We start from the raw sequence: 15,911 nt of genomic DNA, 5'->3' as shown, positions 1-15,911 counted from the left end.
TGATAATAGCCTTTCTGCCTGGTATGAGGTGACATCTTATTGTGGTTTTGATTTGCATTTCCCTGATGATTAGTGATGCTGAGGTTTTTATATGTCTATTGGCCATCTATATGTCTTCTTTGAAGAAATATCTATTCAGATCCTGTGCTCATTGTGTAATTGGATTGTTTGGGGTATTTTTTATGTTGAGTTATATGAGTATTTTATATATTTTGGATATTAACCCTTTATAAATATGTCATTTAAAATATTGTCTCTCATTAACTATATTTTCTTTTCATTTTATTGATGGCTTCCTTCGCTGTGCAAAAAAATTCAGTTTGATACAGCTCCATTTATTTATTTTTTATTTTTTTGTTTTCTTTGCCTGAGGAAACATATCCAAAAAGATATTGCTAACAGCAATGTCAAAGAGTTACTGCCTATGTGCAGTTCTAGGATTTTTATGGTTTCAGGTCTGACACTTAAGTCTTTAATCCATTTTGAATTTACTTTTGTATATGGTGTACGAACATGGTCCAGTTTCACTTTTTCGCATGTACATCTGTCCAGTTTTCTCAACACCATTTATTGAAGAGACTGTCATTTCCCTATTACATATTTTGCCTTTTTTGTCATAGATTAATTTACCATATAAACAAGGATTTATTTCTGGGCTCTCTGTTCTGTTATATTAATCTATGTGTCTGATTTTACACCAGTACACTACCTGAACCTTGTATTAAGTTATTGCAAGCCCGATCTTATATTATGTATTTCTATGTAATAAATTATTTGAAACTTTAGAACTTAAAATAACAAATGCTAATTATCTAAGTTTCTGTATGTCAAGAACCTGAAAATGGTTAAGCTGGATATCACTGGTTCAAGGTTTCTTTTGAGGCTCTAATCAAGGTGTTGGCCAGGCTGTAGTTATCTCAAGGTTCAACTCAGGGAGGATCTATTCCAAAGTTCACCTATGTGGCTTGTGCCAGGTCTCTGTTACTCATTGGTGGTTGGCTGGAGATATTAGTTCTTGCCTTGAATATGTTGTCCTTCTCACAAGAAAGGTAACTTTCCCCAGAGCAAGAGTTGGTTTCCAACACAGGGTGGCTGAAAAGTAAACAAGACCCTTACATATGCTGCCTATCAGAGACACACTTCACATCGAAAGACAAAGACTAAGTCTAGGGCAGGAAAAAATACATTTTATGAAAATAGAAACAAATAAGTAAAAAAAAATCTGGGGTAGCAATAGTTGTATCAGACAAAATAGATTTTAAAAGGAAGGCTATAAAAAGAGACAAAGAAGAACCTAGTCATCGCACTTCTAGGTATTTATTCTAAGAAACTCAAAGCACTACTTTAAAGGGACATATGAATCCATATGCCTATTACAAGATTATTTACAATAGCCAGCATATGGAGGCAACCTGGGTGTTCCTCATTGGATGAATAAATAATGAAGAGGTGGTGCATATATATAATGGACTACTACTCAGCCACAAAAAAGAATAAAATCTTGCCATCTGGAACAAATGGATGGATCTAGAGGGTACTGTGCTGAGTAGAATAAGTCAGACAGAGAAAGACAAATGCAATTTGTACTTTTTGAAAACCAGATTTAAGGTCTGGAGTTATATAGAAGAAAGGAAATAATCAAAGATGTTCATGTATCTCAAATACACATGCACGCACTTACATACACACTTACAGTGAAGGCTGTTAGCATTTGAAAAAATAGCATTTGCCATATTTGAAAAATTATTTGACCAAAATAAAGTAAAATATATATATATGTTTATATATATATATGTTTATATATATATGTATATCAATTATCTTTTTTGAAGAGAGTGGGACAAACGTGTATGTGCCTTAGAATAGGCTTGTTCTTAGTGAATATATTTGTAGAATGACAGTTCTCCAATATGACTGTGGGAAATAGGGATAATAGCAAGTGAAATCTGTCTGAATTCTAGGCTCAATAGAACTCAAGCCAAAACAATTAATCATGTGTAGATGTGATATTCTTTAAACTTTAGTCAAATAATTGCTTTCCTCTTAATATTTGGGGTTGCCTGCTTCACTCAAGTGAATAAAACATTTTAGTATGCCATGGGACAGAATGACTAGGGCTCCTAAGTTGCAAACTGTTGCAGAAAATCCCACTAACTATTAATTCACCTAAGAGGGCTAATAAATTTTAAAATAGAAAGAACAGCAAATGATATTTTTAATGATATACTTGACTAAATAGTACTCCATGTGACTTAACATAGAAAGACAAATTTTGTTATGGAAAATAGATCATTATATTTTGTTTTTATAAAGCATTTCTGGTATTCAAATTGCCTTTACATACTTATTTTGTTCATAACACTTAGTTGTTGAAAGACTAAAATGAAAGAAGTGGTTGTTTATTCAAAAATCATATTTATTTTTATAATAATGAATTTATGAATGACAAGTAGTGTTTCTTAAAATAATATAATAAAATATATAAAAATAAAGGAAAGAGTAGCACAGGAATGCCCAGAATAATTGAGTATGCTCTATATGGCAGGGGTCCTCAACCCCTGGGCCATGGACTGGTACTAGTCAATGGCTTGTTAAGAATCAGGCTGCACAGCAGGTGAGCAGCCGGCAAGTTAGCAAAGCTTCATCTATATTTGCAGCTGCACCCCAGTGATAGCATCACTACCTCAGCTCTACCACAGATCAAGCATTAGATTCTCATAAGAGTACCGGTCTCTGGTGACAAAAATATTGAGGACCACTGCCATAGGGAATTTTTGACTCAGAATCCACAAAGCAAAAACTGCTGCTTTCTATAAAAAATAACTTCTCTCCCTGCTTCCAGTTTCTCCCTGTTATAATAATTCCGACACTGTAAACAAAAATTTTTACTGCACCTCAGTTTCCTAACCCTCTTCCTCCATTTACCCAGTTCTCTTTGATTTCTTCTCCATTTTTGCCACATATAAAATATGTCAAGACCTGACTCAAATACCACCTTTTCCATGAAGCCTTGAATTATTGTATTAGCTGAAAGGAACTTCTTCCTTCTATCTAGTTCCATAGCATTTTATTTCTATTTGCCTCATGACTATTATACTCTTGTATTTAAAACGTATTATAAATATATTCCTCTCATATTTCACCAAATAAGCTCTTTTGAGGGAAAGGACTATGTTTCATGCTGCTTCTAATTTTCTCTATAATGTTTATCACGTACAGTAGACTTTTATGAGTATTTTCAAGTGAAAATCTTCAAGCACATGGATGATACAAGTAATAGTGCCTTGTGACTTAACAAAAATGGCATATTTTCTATGCTAGAATTACCAGATCCAATACTGTTAAAACACATATTCCAAAACTTAGAGAGTTTTAGGTTTTGGAAATTTAACTGTTATTTTCTAAATGCAGAAACTTAGGGGAAAAATGCTTATGGTCAAAATGCTATTTGGTAAAAACCCAGGGTTAGAATGCTGACATGATGACACAACACCAGTGTGCTAACATCAGCCTTCACTGCTTCTCTCAGTTGTTTCTTTTCCTCCACACAAGACTATGTTTAATTATATTCATGTTTTATTCACGTTATTCCTTGTTATTCAGTTCTTTGGATAAGTCACGTTTGATGCAATAAGAAGCTTAATAAAAAATATAGTATTGATATCTATGGTTACTAAAAGCTGCGGACTGCAATATCTGTTACTAAAGAATTTAGTCAAGAGGGAATGGATAATGTGCTAAAAAGATTTGTACTTTAATTCATGCATTAACATTTTTCATGTTTATATTAGTGATTTGAAACAAATCTAAAAACTACAAGATGTATTTTTTAAGCAACTGTTTCACAGTAGAGGTAAAAAGAGTTGATTTAGGATCTGAAGTGCAATAAATAGATACATGGAATGACCAGAAAATTTTCTGCTTTAACAATGTTGCATAGGGATGAATTAAATGTCAAAATTTGTTGCCCTACATAGAGGAGGATATTTAACCTAATTATACATTTTGACAATAGTAAGTGTGTCTGTATGGGTACAAGGGCCCAGGAATACCTAAACTCACTGCAGAATAGTCCAAAGTGCTCAGGCACTGAGAACCGAATAAATAGATATGTATATACTAAGACTGGAATCAATATAAACTGTTGCTAAGTATATTTTCACACTTCCAATTTTATAATTTGTCATTTTTATACCACATTATACAATTGGAGGATGATAGACAAGCATTGAATGGAGATGGCAAAGTATGTTGAAATAAAATGGATAGAGATACTGTTAAATAACTGAATTAATAAGACTGACTATTTGAGAGTCCTCAAACTGTGTCATGTATAAGCCTGCATTATCCTCTTGGAGAAAGAAATGGAAGTACTTTACTCCTTATTTTCTTTGCTGATCTTTTGAAAATAATTTTCACAAACGCAATGTCTATTCTTCATTTCTCCTATAAGCTAATTGCTGTAACTGGCAGTGGGTCTTTAGCTAGCTTTCTCCAGGTGACATTAATAACATGGATTACTTTACCATAGTAGAGGTCACTAAATATTGCTATATTCGCTTTTTGCTCAGGACACATTGAGGCCTTTTACCTCTTATATTCTTTGCTTACCCTTTTTAAGCTTTTCTTATTTCACAGTATCTGTTATCGAGATTTCAACTACCCATGAAAGCACTTGTCCCGGCCCGCGGGACACTCAACAGGGACCCTAAGACAGAATGGGGAGGGGAGGGAGACAAGACGACGCAAAGAATGGAGACAAGACAGGCTTTCTGATCAAGTCTCGTTTATTAAGGCTCGCTGCAGGCTTATATAGGGTGTGATCGGGTGATGTTGCGTTAGCGGGGCTGATTGGCCAGAGGCAGTCAGGAGATACTGTGTAACACAAAGGGGCCGGGCGGAAAGACCCGCGGAAAGTCCCTTTGGCGGGAAGCGAGGCAGATACATCCGGGAGGCTTACGTGGCCTTGGCGGGAAACCCTGCTGAGCAGCCGTTTTCGGCCTGGCAGCCATCTTAGTCAAAACAGCCCCCGACAAGCACTTTCTTAAAACTCTGGATAGTTTTGTATTTTAAAGAATGTAAAATATTTAGAAAACTTCATCATTGAAGCACGATACAATGAATTGCTAGAAACCATGGAAATGTGTCTGAGTCCATAAGTTTTTGTTTGTCTTATTTTGTTTGTCGCTTTCAGTTTTATATCTGGCATGTAAGTAAAATCATATAGTTGTTGACTTTTTCTGTCTAATAAATTTCACATAGCATGATAATCTGAAGATGCATCCATGTTGTCACAAATGGCAATATTTCATCATTTCTAATGGCTGAGTAATAATATTCCATTGTATATATGTACCATTTCTTCTTTACACAATCATCCATCGAAAGGCATTTTGGTTGTTTTCATGTTTTGGTCACCATAAATAATGATGCAATGAGCATCAAGGTGCACATATCTTTACAGATAAATGTTTCCAATTTTTTGGGGGGGTAGATACTCAGAAGGGGGATTGTTGGGTTATATGGTTATTCTATTCTTAATTTTTTTAGGAACCTCCATGCTGTTTTTCATAGTAGCTGTGCTAATTTACAACCCACCAGCAGTGTATAAGGGTTCCTTTTTCCCCATGACCTTTCCAACACTTGTTATTACTTGCCCTGTTGGTGACAGCCATTCTAACAGGTATGAGGTGGTATCTCATTGTAATTTTAATTTGAATTTCTCTAAAACCTAGTGAAGTTGAGCATCCTTTAATATGTCTGTTCACCATTCATATGTCCTCTTGGGAGAAGTGTTTTTTTTTTCAGGTCCTCTGTCCATTTTTTAAATGGATTGCTTTTTTGTTGTTGTTGAGTTGTGTGAGTACATATTTTGGATATTACCTCTTTATCAAAGATATTATTTGAAAATATGTTCTCACATTCAATTGCTTGCTTCTTTGTTTTGTTGATGGTTTCTTTTGCTGTACAGAAACTTTTTAGTTTGATATAGTTCCATTCATTTATTTTTGCTTTTACTTCACTTGACTTTGAATTCAAATTCATAAAATCCTGTATAAATCCAAGATCCATGAATTTAGTGTCTATATTTTCTTCTAAATATTTATTGTTCCAGGTCTTCTATTCAGGTCTTTGATCCATTTTGAGTTAATTTTGGCGTATGGTGATAGATAACAGTCTAGTTTCATTATTTTGCATATGGCTTTTCAATTTTCCCAGCACCATTTATTGAAGAGGCATGCCTTTCTAACCTGTATATTTTTAAAACTCTTTTCTTGAAAATAATTTGCCCATATGTGTGCAGGTTTGTTTCTGGACTCTCAGTTCTGTTCAATTGTATGTGTCTGTTTTTTTTTTTTTTACTAACACCATGCTGTTTTGATCATTATTGCTTTGTAATATATTCAAAGTCAAGAAAAGCGAGCCCTCCAGCCTTGATCATTTATCTCAGGATTGTTTTGGCTATCCAGGTTTGATTTGTGTTTCCATAGAAATCTAAAGATTTTCAGTTCTTTTATTTTAATACCATTGGGATTTTGTTGGGGGATTTCATTCAATCTGTGTATTGCTTTGAGTAATATGGCCATGTTTACTTTGCTGATTCTTCCAATCCATGAACATAAAATATCTTTCCATTTTTTTGTGTCTTCTTCAATTTCTTTTTATAATGCCTTGTAATATTCACTGTATAGGTCCTTCACATGCTTTGTTAAGGTTATTCATAGGTATTATATTCTTTTTGTTACAATTTTTTGTTGCAAATGGAATGTTTTTTATTTCTTTTTCTGACATTTCATTGTTAGTGTATAGAAATGCTATGGATTTTTTAATATTCATTTTGTATCTTGTAACTTTTTGTATTTTTTTCATTGTTTATGATAGTTTTTTGTGGAGTCTTTAGAATTTTCTATATAGAGAATCACGTCATCTGCAAAAAGTGATAACTTGACTTTTTGATTCTCATTTTCGATGTCTTATATTTCTTTCTCCTTCTAATTGTTCTAGCGAGGACTTCCAACACTATATTGAATAATAATAGTGACAGCAAACATCCTTGTATTTTCCTGATCATAGAAAAAAAGGTTTTATTTTTCACCATTAAGTATGATGTTAGCTGAGGGTGTGTCATATATAGCCTTTATTATGTTGAGGTACTTTCCTTCTATGCTCAATTTGTTAAGTGTTTTAATCATAAATGGATGCTGTATTTGTCAAAGGCTTTTTCTGCATCTACTGATATGATCGTAAAAATTTTATCCTTTATTTAGTTTATATAATGTACACATTGATTGATTTGCATATGTTGAAACTCCTTTTTGCCCCTGGAATGAACTCTGCTTTGTCGTGATGGATACTCTTTTTAATGTAGTGTTGTATTATTTTCTTCGTATTTTGTTTAGGATTTTCACATTTGTATTCATCAGAGATATTGGACTATAGTTTCCTTTTTTTGTGTAATCTTTACTAGGTTTTGGTATTGGGGTAATGTTGGCCTCATAAAGTGAATTAGGAAGTATTGCCTTTTCAATTTTTTGGAAAATTTGGAGAAGAACAAGTATTAAATGTTCTTTGAATTTTGGAAGAATTCATTGGTGAAACCATCTGGCCCTGGACTTGTACTTTTTGTTTCGTTTTGTTTTATTTTGTTTTGTTTTGTTTTGGTTGTTTCAATTTCCTTACTGTTAATTGGTCCATATAGATTCACCAGGTTTTTGTGATTCAGTCTAGGAGTCTTTTATATTTCTAAGAACTTGTACATTTCTTCTACGTTATTGAATTTGGTGGCATATAGTCTTTCTTTCTTTTTAAAATGAATTTTATTATGATGACATTGTTTAACAAAATCCAGTAAGTTTCAGGTGGACAATTTAATGGTAAGGCATATTGTGTGTGTATGAATATATATATATATATATATATATATATATATATATATATATATATAGCATTGTGTGTTCACCGCCCATAGTTAGATTTCTTTCTGTCATCACATATTTGGCCCCTTGTACCCTATCTACCTCCCCCTATCCTCTCCTCTCTTACCCTCAGGTAACCACTGGTCGATAGTCCATGTTCATGAGTCTCTGTTTTTTTGTTTGTTGCTTTTGGGTTATATCCCACAAATAAGTGACATCACGTGGTTTTCAACTTTTTCTGTCTGGCTTATTTCAGTCAACATTATTATCTCAAGGTCCATCCACATTGTCACAAATGGCAGTATTTCATCTCTTCTTGTGGCTGAGTAATATTCCATTTATATATGTACCACAGTTTCTTTATCCAATTGTCTGTTGTAGGACACTTCAGTTGCTTCTATGTCCTGGCCACTGTGAATAATGCTACTATGAACATTGGTGTGCAAATATATTTTTGGATATGGGTTTTCAAGTCTTTGGGATAAATACACAATAGAGAGATTGCTGTATCATATAGTTGATCAATTCTTATTTTTTTGAGGAAACTTTATACTGTTTTCCACAGTGCCTGTGCAAGTTTGCAGCCCTATCAACAGTTTTTGAAGGTTTCTTTTCCCCCCACAACCTCTCCAACACTTGTTATTAATTGTCTTGTTGAAAATAGCCATTGTTAAAGTTGTGAGGTGGTATCCTGATACCAAAACCTGGTAAAGATAACACAGCAAAGGAAACTACAGACCAATATCTCTCATGAACACAGTTGCAAAAATCCTAAATAAGATACTAGTGAACCAAATACAGCAACATACTAAAAAGATTATACACCGCGATCAAGTGGGCTTCATCCCAAGGGTACAGGGATAGTTCAACACACACAAATTGATTCATGTGTTGCACCACATAAACAAGTTTAAAAATAAGAATTATGTGATCGCATCAATAGATACAGAAAAAGCCTTCTAGAAAATACAGCATTCATTTATGATCAGAACACTTAACAAAATTGGTATAGAAGGAAAGCAACAACATAATAAAGGTCATACATTACAAAACCTCAGCCAACATTAAGTTAATAATGAAAAACTAAAAAGCTTTTCTCTACTACAAGGAACAAGACAAGGCTGTCTTCTATTACAACTGTTATTCAATATAACATTGGAGGTCCTAGTGAGTGCAATCAGACTAGAGAAAGACATAAAAGGCATCCAAATAGGAAGCGAAGGAGTCAAACTGTCACTCTTTGCAGATGACATGATTCTATATATAAAAAACCCTAAAGACTCCACAAGAACACTACTAGAAAGAATAAGCAAATACAGAAAAGTTTCTGGATACGAAATCAATGTTCAAAAACCTATAGCCTTCCTATAGTCTAATAATGAAATGTCAGGAAAAAAATGTAGAAAAAAGATTTTTTTTGTGTGATGGCATATAGTCTTTTATAGTGTTCATTTGTGATCCTTTGTATTTCAGTGGTATCTGTCATTACTACTATTTCCTTTCTGATTTTGTTTATTTGTTTTTTTTTCTTTTTTTTTTCCTTAGTATTTCCAGCCAGGGTTTGTTGATTTATTGATCTTTTCAAAGATCCAGCTCTTTGTTGCACTATTTTTTCTCTGGTCATTTTGTTCTCAATTTCATTTAATTCTTCTCTAATTTTTATTATTTTCTTCCTTCTGCTTACATTGGGCTTCATTTGTACTTTTTCTAGTTTTTAAAAATGCAATGTTAGGTTATTTGTGATCTTTCTTGTATTATCATTCTCATGTGCTTCTATGTCTCCCTTGATCTCCACTTTTATTTCTTTTTGACCCAATCATTCCTTAGTAGCATGTTCTTTAACTCCATATATTTTTGGTTTTTCCTGCTTTCTTATTGCAGTTGATTTTCATTTTCAAAGCATTGTGGTCAGAGAATATGCTTGATATAATTTCAATTTTCTTAAAATTTTTAAGCTCATTTTCTGTTCTAACATATGGTGTATCCTTGAGAATGTTCCAGGTGTACTAGCCAAGAATGTAGAATCTTGTATTTAGGTATAAAAGGCTTTGTAAATGTCAATTATGTCTAAATGATCTAATGTGTCGTTTAGGATTTTATTTAGTTATTGATTTTCTTTTTGGGTGATCTAGTCATAGCTACAATGCAATATTTAGGTTCCCTACTACAATTGTGTTTTTTTGTCAGTTTTCCTCTTTAGTTCTGTTAATAGTCATTTTATATATTTTGGTGCTCTCCGATTGGGAGTATAAATATTGGTAAGTGTTATGTCTTCTTTATGTATGCTCTTCTCTATTATTTTTAAGTGTCAATATTTGTCTCTCATTATCTTTTATCATGAAGTCTAGTTCATTATATATGTAAGGCTACACCTGTTTTTCTCTGGATTCCATTTGTTTGAAGTATTATTTTCCACCTCTTCACTTTGAGTCTATATTTGTCCTTGCAGCTGTGATGTGTATCTTGAAGACTGCACATGATTAAGTCTTGGTTTTTGATACAACCTGCTACCCTGTGGCTTTTTACTGGTGAGTTCAGTTTATTTACATTTAAGGTGGTTATTGAAATATGAGATTTTCCTATAGCCATTTTATCTGTTTTTCTTTGATAACTCAGTGTCTCCATTGTTTTTTTTCCCCTTACATTACTGTCTGTTATTTTAATTTAGTAATATTCTATTATTTTTCCTCTGTTTGCTCTTTTATGTGTTTTGTTATCATTAAGTTTATGTAAAAGAAAGTATAATATATATAGTAGTACTTTTTCTTCTGCATTCATCTTACCTCCATTTCCCTTTGCAAATTCAAATCTTTACTTTCTCCTTTTTTTTCTGCTATCTCAATATATCCTTATTTTTGCAATGAGTTCATTTCTGAGATGCAGTAGCTATTATCTTCTCTTTTTATTTTATTTTTATTTTTAATTTTTTAATTTTTATATTATCTTCTCTTTTTAAAATGCTTTTTAAAATTCTTTTAACTTTTTTGCAATATTTAAGTGTATAGTATCATATTCTGAATAAGGGCTGCAATTTTATGTTTCCATTTGTTAGTCATCTTACTCATAGTTTTATATATTTTTGTTCATTTGTTTTAGATAATATAACCTCTTTCATTATTTTCTTTAATACAGGCCTCATGATGGAAAATTTCCTCAGCTTCTGTATGCGATAAAAGGTCTTTATTTTTATTTCATATCTAAAAAAGAACTTTGCTGGATATATTATTTCTTGGCTGGCAATTTTTCCCTTTCAACAGTTTGAATATTTGATTCCACTCCCTCTTAGCTGGTAAACTTTCTGCTGAAAAAAATCCATTGATAATCTAATAAAATTTTCTTTATAACTTACCATCTTTTTATTGTCTGCCTTAAGAATTGTTGTTTTGTCACTAGTTTTTGACAGTTTTGATACAGCGTGTCTTGGAGAAGATCTTTCTGGACTGAGATAGTCAGGTGTTCTGTTTGCTTCTTGGATTCAAGGATACAGTTCTTTCTAAGGTTTGGAAAGTTCTCACCCACTATTTGTTTGAGTAAGCTTTCTGTTTCTTTCTCCCTCTCTTCTTCTTGTATACCCATTATTCCTATATTGCCCTCTCTGATGGTGTCAGATATTTCTTGTAGAGATCTTTCATTTTTTTTCAATTTTGACTTTCTTTCTTCTTCAATGTGTGCCATTTCCAGGTTTCTGTCTTTGATATCACTAATTCCTCCATCTGGTCTGCTCTATTATTAAGCTCACTCTTTCATTCTTCAATACTTTTATTTCATCTTGAGCTCTGGATGTTATATTTGATCCTTTTCTAAAGTTTAGATCTTTTAGTCAAAGTATTTCTATCCTTTATTGATTTTGTTATTAAGTTCACTAAACTGCTCATCAGCATTTTCTTGCAACTTCTTGGTTTTTTTCAAACTGCAATCTCAAATTCTCTGTCATTTAAATCATATATTTATATATCTTTGTTTATTTTCTGCAGATATTTCATTTTCTTTCTGTGATGTCTTGTCACCTCTGTGTTTCATGGCATTTGATGGACAAGTAAAAACTTTAAAAAGCAATAAGCAGAAAATAACACCTTACTGTAAGGGGGAAAGCAATTTGAAATATATTGGATTGCTCTTTGAAAACAATATAGTCCAGAAGAAAATGGCACAACAGTTTTCAGTTGCTAAAATAAAAGAATTATCAATCCAGACTCCTATAGTAAGTAAAAATATACTCCATGGTTGATTAAATAAGATTTTTCTCAGATGAAGTAAAACTAACATAATTTTTCATTAGCAGACATATACTAAAAGAATGTCTAAAGGAAAATCTCTAAAAAGAAACTAGGAAAGGAAAAAAAAACCTTGAAACTTAAAAAAAGGAAAAAGAATGTGGTAGGCAAAAATATGAGTTAAATACAATAGATATCCCTTCTCCATTTGAGTTTTCTAAGTTATGTTTAATGGTTGAAGTAAAAATTATGACACTATCTGATGTCATTCTAAATGTAGGTGGAGGAAATATTAAGATAAGTATAAACAGGAAAAGGTAAATGAATGTTAAGGGAAGTAAGCTTTCTGTATTTCATATTAATTTGTCAAATTACACCAGTAGCCTATGATAAGATTTGTATATAAAGTGAATACTTGCAGTAACTATGAAAACAAGCTATACAAATATGTAAACTTAAAAAACTACATATAAATCAAAATGGCATCCTAAAAACTGTTCAAATAACCAAAAGAAAGTCAAGGACAAAAAAATAAAATAGAAACCTTAATCCTAATATATCAATAAATGCATTAAAAGTAAATGGTCAAAATGCATTAATAAAAAGACAGATTTAAAAATATATTAAAAATTGACCTAAGTATATGATCCCTACATTAAGCTCACTTTAAATATAAACACAGAGGCAGAATGAAAGAAAATTGAACAAAAAAATCATGAAAATATTAATCAAAAGAAAGCAAAATGTAAATATTTCTGTAATAGTGCCATAAAGGGCACCGCGGACTTCTACACCAATAAAAAAAACATTAACTGATGAAAATTAAAAAAAAAAAACTCTCTTAAAAGTACCTTAAAAGCCCGTAACGAATGAAGAAACAGCTGTTCATTGGTGACATCAGCAAGATGGCAGAATAGAAGATTCCCGCCATTATACCTCCACAGCAATGTCAAATTAAAAAAAAAATTCATGGAGACAGTTCCAAGAACAGATGCAAAACTTCAAGAAACATAAAAGAAGGAAGAACATAATCACTTTACTCATGTCATCTCTTCCTTAAGGCAGCATAGCTCATTGTCAAGAGAGATAAACTTGGTCTGTAATTTCTTGTATAGCATGAGCTATAGGGCTTCACCAGCCTGAGGAAACATTGCCTAAGAAGGCATTTGTGCTTTGCCCCAACCAAATCACTAAAAAGATTGGCAAGGCTAAGTGATCTGAGGAGAACTAAGAACAGGGAATAGAGATAGAGTCTCATAACAATGACAACATGGATCTGAAAAACTGAAAACAAACTCATCCAAGAGGTGTTTCCAAGGACCTCATGGAACACCTCACCTGAAGTCTCCCCACAACTAGCTGACATGTACCTTCAGCACTTTTCCAAGGCCCTTGAGACAGCATATGTGAGCTTCCAACAGATGACGTTTATTAGCTTCCACAGTGTGTGCAATCTTTGAAGAAGTGGAACACAAATCCCCACAGAAAGCCCATTGATATCAGTAGTCAATTCATCTCTAAAAGACTGGGAGAAAGCACACAGCCTTGAAAATTTAAGGGGTCTACCTTGGGATAAAGAAATGTGAGGCCCTCAGCACATATCCTGATCTTGTGAGACAGAGAAGACACACTGTCCTAAAACTTCTCTCCATAACAGAATAAAAAAATGGGGGCAGGCACATCTGTAGCAAGTGCGACAAAAAGAAATCATTTTGCTAAGCATAAAACATTGAAAAATAATTCACTTGAGTCACTGAATTTATGCCTTAAAGATTCTGGCAGATAATCTGCAAAAGAATCTTGTTATTGCAACATGTAAAGAGGATTATTACTTCCCAAGAAACGCTTAAAATATTTTAGCTCCACTAAGTACAGTTTATATTTGACATTTCCATTACTCTTAATTGAAAACTCAAGTTTATTAGAATGGTTTTAATATGCTAAAATCCCAAACATGGTTAGTCCTGGTAAATTTATTTCTTGAGAATGTAAGATTAAAGAGTTTTTCCCCTCTTTTCAACTCAAATATCAATTCATTTGATTTTGGTTGTAATGGTTTGAAGTAATAAGCATTTCATGGACCTTGTTGTTCATTTATTCCAATCTCTAAGATCCTAAACACTTAATAATATATCACATTAACTTGCCCAGTTGGAAATGATCATTTGGAAATGTTATAAATAAGACGAGCCTGTGTCAAAGTAGTGAATGAGAAATTAAAGTTGAATTTTGACTAAAGTAACTACTTTAGTTCCATTGGGAATAATTCACCTTTGGATAATTCTTAGAATATTTGGATCTGTATGCCTTATACAGCTAAATGAACTTCCTAGCCTGAATTAATTTTAATAGTAACTCATATGTATCTATTAAAACTTGATATGCCATCCACTCAAAATTATTCCAGTCAGTTTCAAATGAGACAAGTTTAAAAACAAAAACACACTTGGCAAAAGCAAGAGAGAATAAACAAGATCAGCTCACAAGGCAGTTCCATATCCAACTGATGGATATGCAAGTAGGTAGTGCTGAAATTTCTTCATTTATATTTCTATAAATAATATGATGCGATGGTCCACATAGATAAACCTGAAGTCATAGGCATTTGCAAGTAGAACTCTATAAAGTAATCTTTTGTTTATTCATGGTGAATTTTTAAAAAATTAAACATATAAAATTCATTAATGAGAATATTCAGAATTAAACAATTCAAGAAACTGAAGTCCGTTGATATCAATTTAAGTGTCAAAATCATGTGGTTGATAAGTTAAGCACTCTGATCTTACTTTTTGACTGTTTCTGTTATTCTATTTACAAATATTTTATTTTTGCATTGCTGTAAAAGACTTTCAAATATAGCCCATTCACTTCAGTAGTCGTCATTAATGTTAGGTGCATATTGCCTGGTAATGGAAGAATAATGGAAAATTATTTTTCAAGAGTATACTTACTTCTTTCAAAAAGATGTGTATGTCATTCATTACAAAATTCAAGGCTTATTCATTAAATTGGATTAACTTGAAATATGATTAATTAGCATTAAAAAGTAAATTATAGGTGTCTCTTGGGCATATGGTGGGAGACTATGGGTCCAAGGCAGAAAATAGCTGGCCTTGCTGTGTTCTTAGATACTTGTGAGAGCCCACGAACTCAGGACTGACAATAATTCTAAATCTGTTTTGGCTTAAGATTTGCTCCTTCCACCTCATGTCTCCCTGAGACCCCATCCAACCCAGCCTACAAAAAACCTATGGCAAGACCATAGCCAGGCAGCTAACCCCACCCTGTACTTTACCTGGGATGTGAATTTGATAGCAAATAGCCATTAGCTCATAAGTAATGTGCTCAGCTTGTGCATCCCAGGAAAGACTTTCAGTGGCAGGCTACAAGCTTCACTCCAAACAACATTTCGTATAAAGATCTCTGGTATCTGCAGGCCAAAGGTGGGCAGCGGCTCCCCTGGTAGTGATCTGAGACTTTTATAAGAAGTCACAAATTTAGCACTGGGATGAAACCTGAATACTCTGGCCATATAAAATCTGCTCAGTTTACTCTAGTGACTCGCTGGGTTCCAGCCCCACCCAACTCACTTACTACCCAAAGGCCTTTTCAGATGTAGAATCTTATGGGCAAATTGAAGGTATTCTCAGGCCTTGAGGTGCCCTGGTCCTTTTGCTAGGTCACTCCAGGTCCAGTTCCAACCATGGCTCAGTGTGGTCTCTCACAATTACCCCCAGATCCAGCAGAGGCAACAACCATCAGCGGATTGCCTTTAGCTCCT

This window comes from Rousettus aegyptiacus, unplaced genomic scaffold (assembly GCF_014176215.1).
Source record: "Rousettus aegyptiacus isolate mRouAeg1 unplaced genomic scaffold, mRouAeg1.p scaffold_m13_p_9, whole genome shotgun sequence".
Lineage (NCBI taxonomy): Eukaryota > Metazoa > Chordata > Mammalia > Chiroptera > Pteropodidae > Rousettus > Rousettus aegyptiacus.
This window is presented reverse-complemented; position numbering follows the sequence as displayed.